This window comes from Sciurus vulgaris (assembly GCF_902686455.1).
Source record: "Sciurus vulgaris genome assembly, chromosome: 12".
Lineage (NCBI taxonomy): Eukaryota > Metazoa > Chordata > Mammalia > Rodentia > Sciuridae > Sciurus > Sciurus vulgaris.
The window spans coordinates 62206464-62218119 of record NC_136473.1 but is presented as its reverse complement, the minus strand read 5'-3'; the positions used below and the strand labels follow the sequence as shown (position 1 = coordinate 62218119).

Genomic DNA, 11656 nt, shown 5'->3' with positions numbered 1-11656 from the left:
GTTGTATTCGAAATTGATACTATTCTGGAAAATTTAGAATAGTGATTGGGGCTGCTGAAAGCTTCAAAGAGAATCTTCCTTGTTGCCCCAAATACAAGGGACTTTGAAAAGTTCTTGCCAATCACACACACCTGCAGTGAATAGTATTTTGGATAGTGTTAATAAATGTAAAACAAATTTGACTTAAAGCTTTAAATCATAAAATGAAATAACTGTTAGGAAGGTAAGAGACTATGGTGTACACATGTTAGATAGTTACCTGCTCTTCTACCACAATAAACAATCAGTACAAAGTGTTTATAGTGTTAAAACAAGAAATAATAGTCTAAGTGCATATTTTAAAGTATGGAAATGACAAAACAGAAGTGAGATTAGTGGTGATTATCTGAGGGGGTTCTGTTCAGTCTTCCACTGAGAACATCTAGAAAGGCTGGAGAAATTATTTTTTATAATCTATTTAAAGGCATTGGAGAGCTACAAAATAGTAACTAGGGCCAAGAACCAGAGAAGAAAATCAAGAGCCATGGCTCCATTAATTAGAAGAGAGCATCAATGAGTGCAAAGGCAAACTGTAGCATGGAAGAAGATATTTGTAGAATATTTATTTGAAAAGGACTCACAATGCAAATATGAAAACATGTTTATAAACCAATAAGAAAAAGACAACAGAAAAGAAAAATGGGGATGAGATTAAAGAATTTTACAAAAGAATATCCAAAGTCCAATATGTAAATGAAAAGATATTCAAGTTCCTTCAGTCATCAGAGAAATGCAAATTGAAATCACATTGTAACCAGGCCTGCAATCCCAGCAACTCAGGAGGCTGAGGAAGGACTGCACGTTAAAGGACAGCCTGGGTGACTTAAAAATAAAAATAAAATGAGCTGGAAATGTAGCTCAGCGGTAGACCATCCCTGAGTTCAATTCCTAGTAATCAAGATAAAATAAAATTATATACTGTCATACCACTACAAAACCACCAGATTGGCTAAAATTAAGAGGGCTGACAATATCCAATAGTGGAAAAGATGAAGAACAATTGAAACTCTCCTCTGTTACTAGGAATTGGCATAATTTTAAAAAGTTTCCTGTTTTCTATGGAAGTTGAATCCACACACGCCCTGTCATGCTGCAGTTTTACTCATAGTAAATTTTACTCACCAGGTATATACCACCATTCACATGTGCACCAAAGACATATAAAACATCTCAGAATCGTTATATGTAATACCCAGCATTGGAAACGACCCACGTGTTCATTATCCATACAATGGACAAATTGTGTGATTGAAAACTAGACAAATGAAAATCAGTTACGGTGACAAGTAAAAACGTGAGTGAAACTCACAAAAACGTTAAGTCGTAATGAAGCATAAGGCAAAATCCATCTTTGATAATGAAGATAATGGTCACCTTTGAAATGCACTGGTGGGGACTGGTGAGAGATACTGGTTCTTTTCCATTTCTTGACCAGGGTGATGGTAATTGGGTGTGTGCACTTAGTGGTGTTGCATAATATCTGCACCCATTAATTTGTTCACTTATCTGTAACGTCTTATTCTTCAATTTAAAAATAAAAATTTTAAGAAGGCAGATTTTTTTCATTGTTGTCAAAGGAATAGAAGACATGTAGTAGACTGATTCATGTAGAACTGATGGGACTTGCTCTCCTTTATGCCTAATTTTTGCAAAATGAGTTTTTCCTTGCTTACACAACAAGGGGCAGAGGACTGCATGCTTTTGTTAAGGGTCTTTTGTAATAGTTGATGTTTAACTTTTACATGTATTTCATGAACAACTGTTAAAATAGGCAAAAGCAAATATGTATTTACACAAAATTGAGATGATGCCTTTTGTACATGGCAGCAGACAGAGAATATACAAAGAATCAGCCAGAATTTTAAATTAAACCACAAAGAAAAAAAATTACTTCAGCAGATGAATATGCATGCAAACAAGATATATATGTGTGTAGATAATGTTTTGCTTGATTTTATTTTTCTTAAGATTAAAGGAGTTTTTAATCTGTTTTACTTAGTAATTAAATGTTTTATTTCTCAATAGCTTTCATTTACATTGAACTTTTACAAAATTAAACCTTTTTATTTTACAGAAAATTCCATGGAAAGAACTTGCTAAGGCTCCTAGATCCCTCTCAGGCATCACAGTCCAGGCAAATCTGACAAGGTGGCTTTATATCTGAAACTTGGGGACCTGATCCAAGTGGCTGGAAATGGAGTTTCTTTTCCCAGCTCAGGTCGTTCACCTCCACAAGCCTGTTTCCCTGTCTCCTTCCCAGGAAGGTCGGCTCTCTGAGACGTGATAAAAATTGATGACATCATGTCTCTTTGGGAGCCTGGCTGCCCTTCAGGAAGCAGGTGTTGTGGAGGACAGGAGGCTGGGTCCACTGCACAGGTAGCCCTCAGGGCCTGCCTAACACTAGAGGCCAACTCCATGGCTTTTCCCATGGCCTGGGCCATTAATTTGATCCCAGGGTTTTCTCCAGCTGCAGCTGTGTTATAGGGTCAGCAATCTTCCAAGTGTGCAGGTCATGCCAGACCTGGGGGAATTTGCAAAAATAAGTCACCAGTGCTGCCCTGGTCCCTATTAAAACAAGTGAATTTTGGAGAGGAAATTAGAATTCCCTCTCGCTTCTAAGGAAGACATTCAGGCTTAGGTGCCCAACACAGGAGCAGAAGTGTGACACCTGTGGGGAGTCATTGGCTGGTGAAGGCATGGCCTCTCTCCTTGCTCAGGCTGCATCCTTAAGATGAGCCTTGGGGTCCCTCGCTGGCATCTTCCCCAGAGACAGCCCTAGACAGTGCTCTGGACTTGAAATTAGAAGAGCCCCGTTGCAGTTCCAGTTGCATTGTGTAACTCCCTGGAGCTTCATGGTTTGCATTGTGGTTTCTGTTTCCCCAGGATTAAAAGGCCTATAGAAACAATTAGCATAATTCCTAGTATAAAATCAATGCACAGTGACACGACATGTGGGCTTGCAGAGGTAAAGTCATGCTGGAAAAGTGGACCATCTAGGTTTCCCTGGGCGCCACAGGTTTGTCTCTGGTTCTCCTGGTCTTCACATTCCCTTCTTTGTCCCTGGGGTAAATCTCACCTCTGTGGGAGTTCAAGCAATGCCTCTGGACATCTAAGAAAGAAATCAATAATCTGTTTTTTTGGTTTTTTTTAAAGAAAAAAACCACTTAAATGGACAAATTTTAAACATACCCTTCAATGTCTACAACCATGTAATCACTACCTTGATCAAGACACAGAATATTTTCATCACTCCAGAAAGTTCCTTCTTGCCCTTTCCTGCCAATTCTGCACCTACCACTGTTGTGATTTCTATTGACATAGATGAATTTTGCCTGTTCTTAAAATTCACATAAATGGAACCATTCAGCCAATTTTTTTTGCATCTGTTTTCTTTTACTTAAAAGAATTTTTTGAGGTGTTTCCAATTCATTGTCATATATCAGGATTCTCTTCCTTTTTTTCACGTAGTATGGATGTACCATGATTTATTCAGTGTCCTATTGGGCTAGTTTCCAGTTTTTAGCTGTTAGCAATAAAGCTACTATGTACAATCTTTTACAAATTATTTTGCAGACCAGTATCTAGGAGTGAAATTGTTGGGCATGTGTTTTCCTTACAAAAGAAACAGTTTTCTAAGGTGATTGTAACATTTTATACTTTTACCAACTATGTGTGAGGTTTTAGTTGCTTCACATCCTCCCCAGCATTTGATGTGGTCAGTGTTTGGCATCTTCCTGGGACTGAAGTCATGGTCATCATGGCTTTCATTTGCATTTCCCTTGTGATTAATGCATTTAGTACCTTTTGACATGCTTAGTTGCCACTTCTATATCTTCTTTCATGAAGTGTCTGTTCAAGAGGTTTGCCTGCTTTAATTAGGTTGTCTTTTTATTATTGATTTGTAGGTTGGCATGTTTTATATAATTGGATACAGATCTTCATTGGATATATGTAATACTGTCATTTTATCCCAATCTGTAGTTTGACCTTCCATTTTTATTAACAATATCTTTAATGAGCAAAAACTTTTAATTTTGAGGAAATCCAATATATAACTTTATTTTATGCTTAGTTTTTTGTGTCCTGCCTAGAAATATTCCCCTGTCCTAAGATCATGAGGATATTCCTGTGTTTTCTTCTAGAGACTTTCTAGTTGCAGCCTTTATATTTAAACCTGTTGTCCCTGTGCTGGTTTGAGGAGTCAATTCATGGTCACAAAGAGCTATTCCAGCAGGAGACTGGGTGCCACTGAAGGAAACCATCAGGTTTTCCTCCCTTGCCCATCCTCCTTCTGAACAAGGGGAAGAATTAGAAGCCATTGTCTTAGCCTGAAAGTAGAGAAGCGTCCTCACCCTCCCTGCTGGTGGATGACAGCATCTTTGTTAAGCATGCTGGCTGCCTCTGCCAAGAAGGAAAAGGGATGACATTTTACTGGGCTCTTTCTGTTTGCCAGGCTTCCTGCAGATCAGGAGGCTCAGACTCAGACTCAGAAAAGTCAAGCAACTTGCCTAGCTAGTAAGTGATTCAAATCTGAGATTTTTATGATTCTTTGATTCTTCTGATTCTTTCCCATTCTAATCCCTAGTTACTGAAGTGCCCCTTTCTTCCTTCTTCCTGTGACTCACCCAGAGAGGTTGTTCTCCTTGCTGGGATGTGCCTGGCTCCTTCCTCACTGCTAAAGCATTGTGGCTCTGTGCTAAAAAATACCAGAGGCCCTGCCCCCAGAGCAGACTTTAAGACACTCTGTGTGTCCAGCCAGGCATCCAAGGTTTCCTTTTGGAGAATGAAGGATCTACAGCTGACCTGCTGTAAGACCTGGGGAATCAAAGGGCAGGGAAACCACCACCCCATAGGCCCTGGAAGCAGCTCTGTAGCAAGAGGTTCACTGCACACTGCGAGCTTGCCAGGAAGAAGCATAGGGATGTCTCTAGAGCGCTCCAGGGAGTCCTCCCAAATATCAAATCCCACACCTGGCAGCACCTGTCTCTGGAAAATACCGGCCTTTCCTCTGCCTGCTTCCTGGAGTGCTTCTCATGTGCCAGCTCTACCTAGGAGCCAGAGAGCGAAGGAGACCCAGGATTTGCTCCTGGTTTTGCTTCTTCCTGCAGAGGAGACTTTGAGGGTGGGGATGGGTAAGGCAAGCTGACCTCAGACAACCCAGCACTTGCTCTAAGAATCATCCCAGCCCCAGGAGGGGCATCTGTGTCTCAGTAGCATATCCAGGGTCCCTATGGGGAAGCTGGGTCATGGTGTTAGTGTCCCCATAAGAAAGGTGCAGGGTGGAACGATGCAGGGTCAGTCAGTGCAGACCTTAGAGGCGTTACCCAACCTTCCCTCCCACAACCAGGTTCTAGGGTGTGCCTCAGGCCTGGGTGTTTTGTCAGCTGTCTTGAGACTCCATTGTGTCCCAGGGATTTGCTTGGATGCTTTGAGGACTGCACTTGTCTTCTAATTCCTCCTCCACAGAGAAATCTGAAGAACATATTCAATATCAAACACACCCATGTCATCCTGCAGCTTAAAAAATCTTTCAATGGGACCTAAATGCTTTTAGGATAAAATTCTGAATCTGTCCCTTGCTTTCTATGACTGTCCTGAGTGGTGCGCACCCTTCAGCAGGGGGTGCCTGGGAGATATTCCAGAGAGCAAGATGCTCACCTGAGTGCACCTGAGTTGCAAAGGCAGAGTAGGAGCGAGGCAGGCAGATGAGGGAGACCACTGGAGGCAGAGTCTGGAGCAGCAGGGGTGGGTGTGACTTCACTGTACTGCTTGTCAGGCTTGATCACCCTTGTTCTGGGGGGTTGCCCCTGCTATGTTTGCAGGGAGCCTTTTCTTTGCCAGTTTGTCTATTTCATCTCTATTCTCAGTGATCAGCCCAGCACTTGCCTGTCATGTACAAACAACTGTAAAGGAAGGAGGGAAGCCAGGAAGGTGGGACTGTGGCCGGGCTGGAGCACAGAGGTGCCCGTGGGACTGTGCCAGGAGTGGGCTGAGCAGAGGTTGGAGTCATCGCCATGATCAATTCCAAGCTAAGCTCTTAGGCTTTGTCCTTAGAACAAGGAGATATCATTGAAGGGTTGTAAGCTGAAGGGACTTGACCCGGTTCGCATTTTGAAGAAATAATCCTGCTGCAACTGAGGGAGACAGGCTACAAAGATTCTCCCGAGGAGCAGAGGATTTTGGTTTATAGATTCCCCTGCTCAGGAATTCAGCCTGAAAGGAATGAGGACAGAGAAATTGAGGCTCCATCAAGTGGGACCACAGGACTCTGACCCAGGCAGGGGTCCTGGAGCTGAGGCTGAGCACAGGAATGGGCAGCAGCTGTCCTGGGGTTGCAGAGTGAAGCACACAGGGAAGCCAAAAGCTGTGAAGGTGCCACAGCAACCCAGAGAGGCTAAGAAGCCGTCTGCAGGACGAACCAGCAAAAGCCGCTTTGAGGCTCAGTTTCCCCATTTGTGAGGTTGGGATGATATGAGTTCTGAGTTCATGGGTCATGAGGGTTTAGTGAGATGGCGCACATGAGGCCCTCATCTTAGCACCTGGTGCAGAGGAACACTCATTGAGTTGTGGTTACTATTTCAAAGTGAAGGGGCTACAGTCAGGGTCAGACAGGAGCAGGCAGGATGGGGTCCATGAGGCTGAAGGAACTTGACCTCTGGTGGGGAGAATGGGGCTCCTAATGAGAAGGCATGGAAGAACCATTAAGGGCATCATGGATATTTTACCCCAAAGGGTGAGGGAATTGGCCAAAAGGAGAGGGAGAGTTGAGGATGACCCCCATGATTCTGGAGCCATTTCCTGAGCACAGAGTGAATAAGAGCTGTGGACACAGAGGCCCCCAGCCATGAGAAGCCAGAGGACTTCTGGAGCTAAGTAAAGAGGCCCCAGCTGGAGAGACAGCTTGGGGAATCCTCCTTACAGGGGAGAAGTGAAGCAAAGAACAGAAGAAGGTGAGGACCAAGCAACCCCGGAAAGCCCTGGTGTTGAAATGAAGATTCATCGAGATAACTGTGTGGCAGGTGGTAGATGGACAAATGGTCGTTGTCAAGGAACTGCCATAACGTAAAGTCCGAGGAATTCTCCATTGACTTTGGTAGCTGGAAGTCACAGATGAACTCAGAACATGTGGTTTTTGGAGAAAGACAGATCAGTGAGTGAGAGAGAGGAGACAGCAAGTATAGCCTGCTCTAGCAAGCCACCTGGCCATGCAGGGCAGAAAAGACATAGGGAATTTGGGAAGGAGGAATGGGGCAGAGAGAAGGCTCTGTCCTGAGATGGAGGAGTCTTGAGAATGTTGAGATGTGCGTGGAAGGAGATAGCTAAGGACCCAGATGAAAAAGGAGATCTTTGGGGGCAGGTGAGAAAGTGGGTGAAGATGAAGAAGCTCCCCAGGGAACTGGCAGGGAACCTGTGGGAGCAAAGGAGTGTGGGGGAGGGGAGGAGGAGAGGCAGGAGACAACTCGCAAAGCTCTGCATATGCTTATGACCTTGTCTGTAAACACTCAACGTGGATCAAAGACTTAGGCACTAGAACAAAGACCCTATGCCTAATAGAAGAAAAAGTAGACACAAATATTCATCACGTAGGCTTAGAACCTGACTGTTTTTTAACAAAACCCCTCAAGCTCAAGAAGTCACATCAAGAATCCATAAATGGGAGGGATTCAAACTAAAAAGTTTCTTCTCAGCAAAGAAAACAAACAAGAATGTGAAGAGAGAGCCTACGGATTGGGAGAAAATCTTTACCACATGCACCTCAGATAGAGCACTCATCTCCAGGATAGAACAAGAACGCAAACAACTTAACACCAGAAAACCAAATACCCCAATCAATACATGGGCTTAGGAACTGAACAGACACTTCACAGAAGAAGAAATGGAATCAATCAACAAATGTATAAGAAATGTTCAGCATCTCTAGCAATTAGAGAAATGCAAATCAAAAGTACTCTAAGATTTCATCTCACTCCAACCAGAATGGCAATTATCAAGAATACAAGCAATAAGAAGTGTTTACAAGGATGTGGGGAAAAAGGTACACTCATACATTGCTGGTGAGACTGCAAACTGGTGCAATCACTATAGAAAGCAATATGGAGATTCCTCAGAAAACTCTGAATGGACCCAGCATTTTGAGCCAGCTCTCCCACTCCTTGGTTCATATCAAAGGACTTAAAATCAGCATACTACACTGATGAAGCCACATCAATGTAATAGCAGCTCAATTCACAGTAGATAAACTATGGAACCCACCTAGATGCCCTTCAACAGATGAATGCAGCAAGAAAATGAGGTACATATACATAATGGAATATTACTCAGCCTTAAGGAAGAATGAAATTATGGCACTTGCAGGTAAATGAATGGAACTAAAGAATATTATGCTAAGTGAAATAAGCAGTCCCAAAAAAACGAGAATGTTCGCAGTCTGAGGAGCAGACCAATGGCTGGCTAGGATGTTTGCAGACTGAAAATCTGGGTTGTAAAATGGTGTGTGTGTTGTGGGGGGCAGAATATTGGCAGCAGCTGATGCCAACAGATTTGACAACAAAAAGAATTTGATGATTTGGTCTTCATCAAAATAAAACCTGTTCTTCAAAATACACTTTGAATGAAAAAGACTAACCACAAGCTGGCAGGAAATTACTGTAAAGAATTGACCTGATAAAGGTCTTGCATGGAGAAAATATGAAGAACCCTTAAAACTCATTAAAAAGAAAAAACATAGTCCTGTAAAGTAACACTTCACCAATAAACAGATAAACAGATGGCTAATAAACACAGTCAAAAAGCTTAACATCATTATTTGTGAGGGAAATACAAACTTAAACTATAAGAGTCACCACTATACACTGACTAGAAATAGATAATATTAAAGACTGACTGTGCAGAGTGTTGGAGAAGAGGCGAAGGAACAGGATGTGCACATAGCTGGCAGAGCTGTAAAGTGGTAGAATCACCTGCTTAAAAAGGAAAGCATACACCTGTCATATGTAACCATTCTTCTCCAAAGAGAAGATGTTACATACCAATAGAAGAAATTGGATATCAATGTTATTGACCATTTTATTGATAAAAGGCCAAAACTGGAAAAAATCCAAATGTCCATCAATAGGTGATAGACAAATTGTGGTATATACATATAATGAAATGCTACTCAGGAATAAAAAGAGATGAACTATTATTGATAAAGAGATATAGATTAATTTTAAATTATGCCAAATAAGAGAAGCCAGATAACACAGAATATATTATTCCAAGCGCAGAAAACTTTAGGAATACAAAGGAGTCTATTAAGATAGACATTTTGTTCGAGGGCAGGCTGAAAACGAGGGTGGCAAGAAGGTAGGGTGACCAAGGGCAGAGGTTGGAATTGCCTAGAGAATGAGAAGACTGTTGGAGGTAAAGGATGGATTCATTATCTTGGTTATGACAATGGTTTCACATATTCAAGTTAAAATTTATCAAACTGCACACTTTAAAAACATGTAATTTATTGCATGTCAATTTTACCTCAAATTTAAGAAATATATTCATCTTTTCTCACTTTCTAAGATAAAAATAGTATTCTATAAATATTTTTCTCTACTTCATTTGTTTTTTTTTTTAAAGATATTCTGGAAACCATATCTTAGCAGTATTTAAAATTATTTTCTTTCTTCTTCATACTATTCTTTGGTTTATTCAACAATCCTTATTAATAAACAGTTGGTTGTTTCAGTCATTTGTGACCGTCTTTTGTTATTATAATTCATGCTTGAATAACATAATTTTGTAGATACAAATTTTAAACATTTCTTGGATTCCCAGTATCTTTGGAAGGACTGGGATGATATAGCTCAAGGTAGAGCACTTGCCTGGGGTGCGTGAGGCCCTGAGTTCCCTCTCAAGCACTGAAAAACAAAACAAAAAAAAAAAAACTTGGGATTCTTGAGTCAATAGGTAATTACATAAGCATTTTTGGGAGATGTTGACAACTTTCATTCCTGGAGAGGTTGTCTCATTTTTGTATACTTAGCAGTGTCTGAAGGTGAAGTATTCGTCCACATTCTCTAACCTACTGAGTATATTGTCAAATGTTTGGATCTTGCCTACATAAGTGAGAAATGGTATCTTAGTGTGGTTTGTCTTTTGTTCATTAGGAACTAAGCAGAGCATGTTTCCATATTTTATAGCTGTATTTGCCTCTCTTTTCCTAAGAACTGTTTATTTCTTCAGCCCATTTTTGTCATGGTTTCCTGCCTATTTTATTTATAATGCTCTCTATATTTCAGGAACATGATTCCGTGGAGAGTCATGTGTTGCAAATATTTTTTCTCAGATTGTCATTGTCAAAGTGCATGGGGGGAGCAGGAAGGTTAAACATAGCCAGGCAAGTTTTTTTGTTTGTTTTTAAGTAATCACCTTTACACCTTTTTGTTTCTGGATTTTAAGATACAATTAGGAAGGTTTTGACCACTCATAATGCATAGAAAAGTCAACCAATGTTTTCTAGTACTTGCTTAAATTCTATTTTTACATTCAGGTTTCATATCCATTTGTAGTTTATCCTTGTGAATAATTTTAAAAATCCAATTTTATCATTTTCCATGTAATTTTATGCAAATACTATTTATTAAAAATTCTGTTTTCCCCCAACTGAATTTTATTGTATCCCAAACGCCCAGTGCAGTCGGGTCTGTTTCTGGATGGTCTGTTCTGTCCCACAACCTGTGTATACATTCTTGGGCGTGGATGATGGTACAAGTTTTCATTATAGAGTTTGCCTTCCCCTCCTCCTTCCCGCTTCATTGCTCTTATTTTTCATTGCTTTCCTGCCTCTTCTTGTTTACTGTTCTTTTGAGACGACTGTATTCAACTTGACATATTTTTAAAAATCCACATATATTCATTCCCTCGCCAAGTTAAATGTCCCCAGTTTCCTAAACTTTTAGCACGTGCTTTCCAGGCTATTCATGATCCTAATCTTTTCCACAAGTCATTCAACCTTAAAATGTGGCATCCAGGAATGAAGCCATTGGTGTAGGGGTGATAATGACACGATAGGGTGAAACTTTTAAAAAGTAGTGTCATTCAGAAGTAGTGGTCCCTTAGGGAAGAATCAGCGCAGGAATGGAGTGAGCAGGGAAGGAACGCCCACTCTGAGCAGCGGTCCTTCCCAAGGGAGCAGGAGAGGCGTCTCCTCCGGTCTGGACCTTTGGGGCAGGTACCTGGTGTCTCAGCACCTCGTGACAGAGAGTTCTGCCCTGGGAGGGCCCGGGAGGCCTGACTTTCTCCTTTTTCCTAGTCCCCGAAAATGATCGCCTTCTGTTAGATTCCTAGCTACTTCACGTGCCCTATAAACCGCGTGTCCTTTCCCAGTTCCGGGGGCAGGTGAGCCCCATTCCTCTCCGCGTCCCTTGACTTGGACTCTTCCGTTGGGCTCTGCTGGCGCTCTCCCCCGCCCGAATCCGCAGTTGGTTCTTCCCGCTCCCTCCCCTCCCCTCCCCTCCCGCCACGCCCCACCCCCCCCGGCCCCTCCCCTCCCGCCCTGCTCCTCCCGCTCCTCCCCTTCCCTCCCCTCCCCGCTCCGCCACAAGCTCCACGCACTGCGGTCCGCCCCGCCGCACCGGCTGAT

The 11656-nt window shown here is 42.1% G+C and overlaps 1 long non-coding RNA gene across 1 annotated transcript; it reads right to left on the bottom strand.

Annotated features, from left to right (window-relative positions):
- Positions 1-2674: 2674 nt before the first annotated feature.
- On the bottom strand, positions 2675-6400 carry LOC306641631. Its single transcript, XR_013758225.1, has 3 exons — positions 5698-6400; positions 5041-5141; positions 2675-3148 (listed from the first exon to the last, which is right to left on the bottom strand). It is a non-coding gene; the product is annotated as an uncharacterized lncRNA (long non-coding RNA).
- Positions 6401-11656: the final 5256 nt, after the last annotated feature.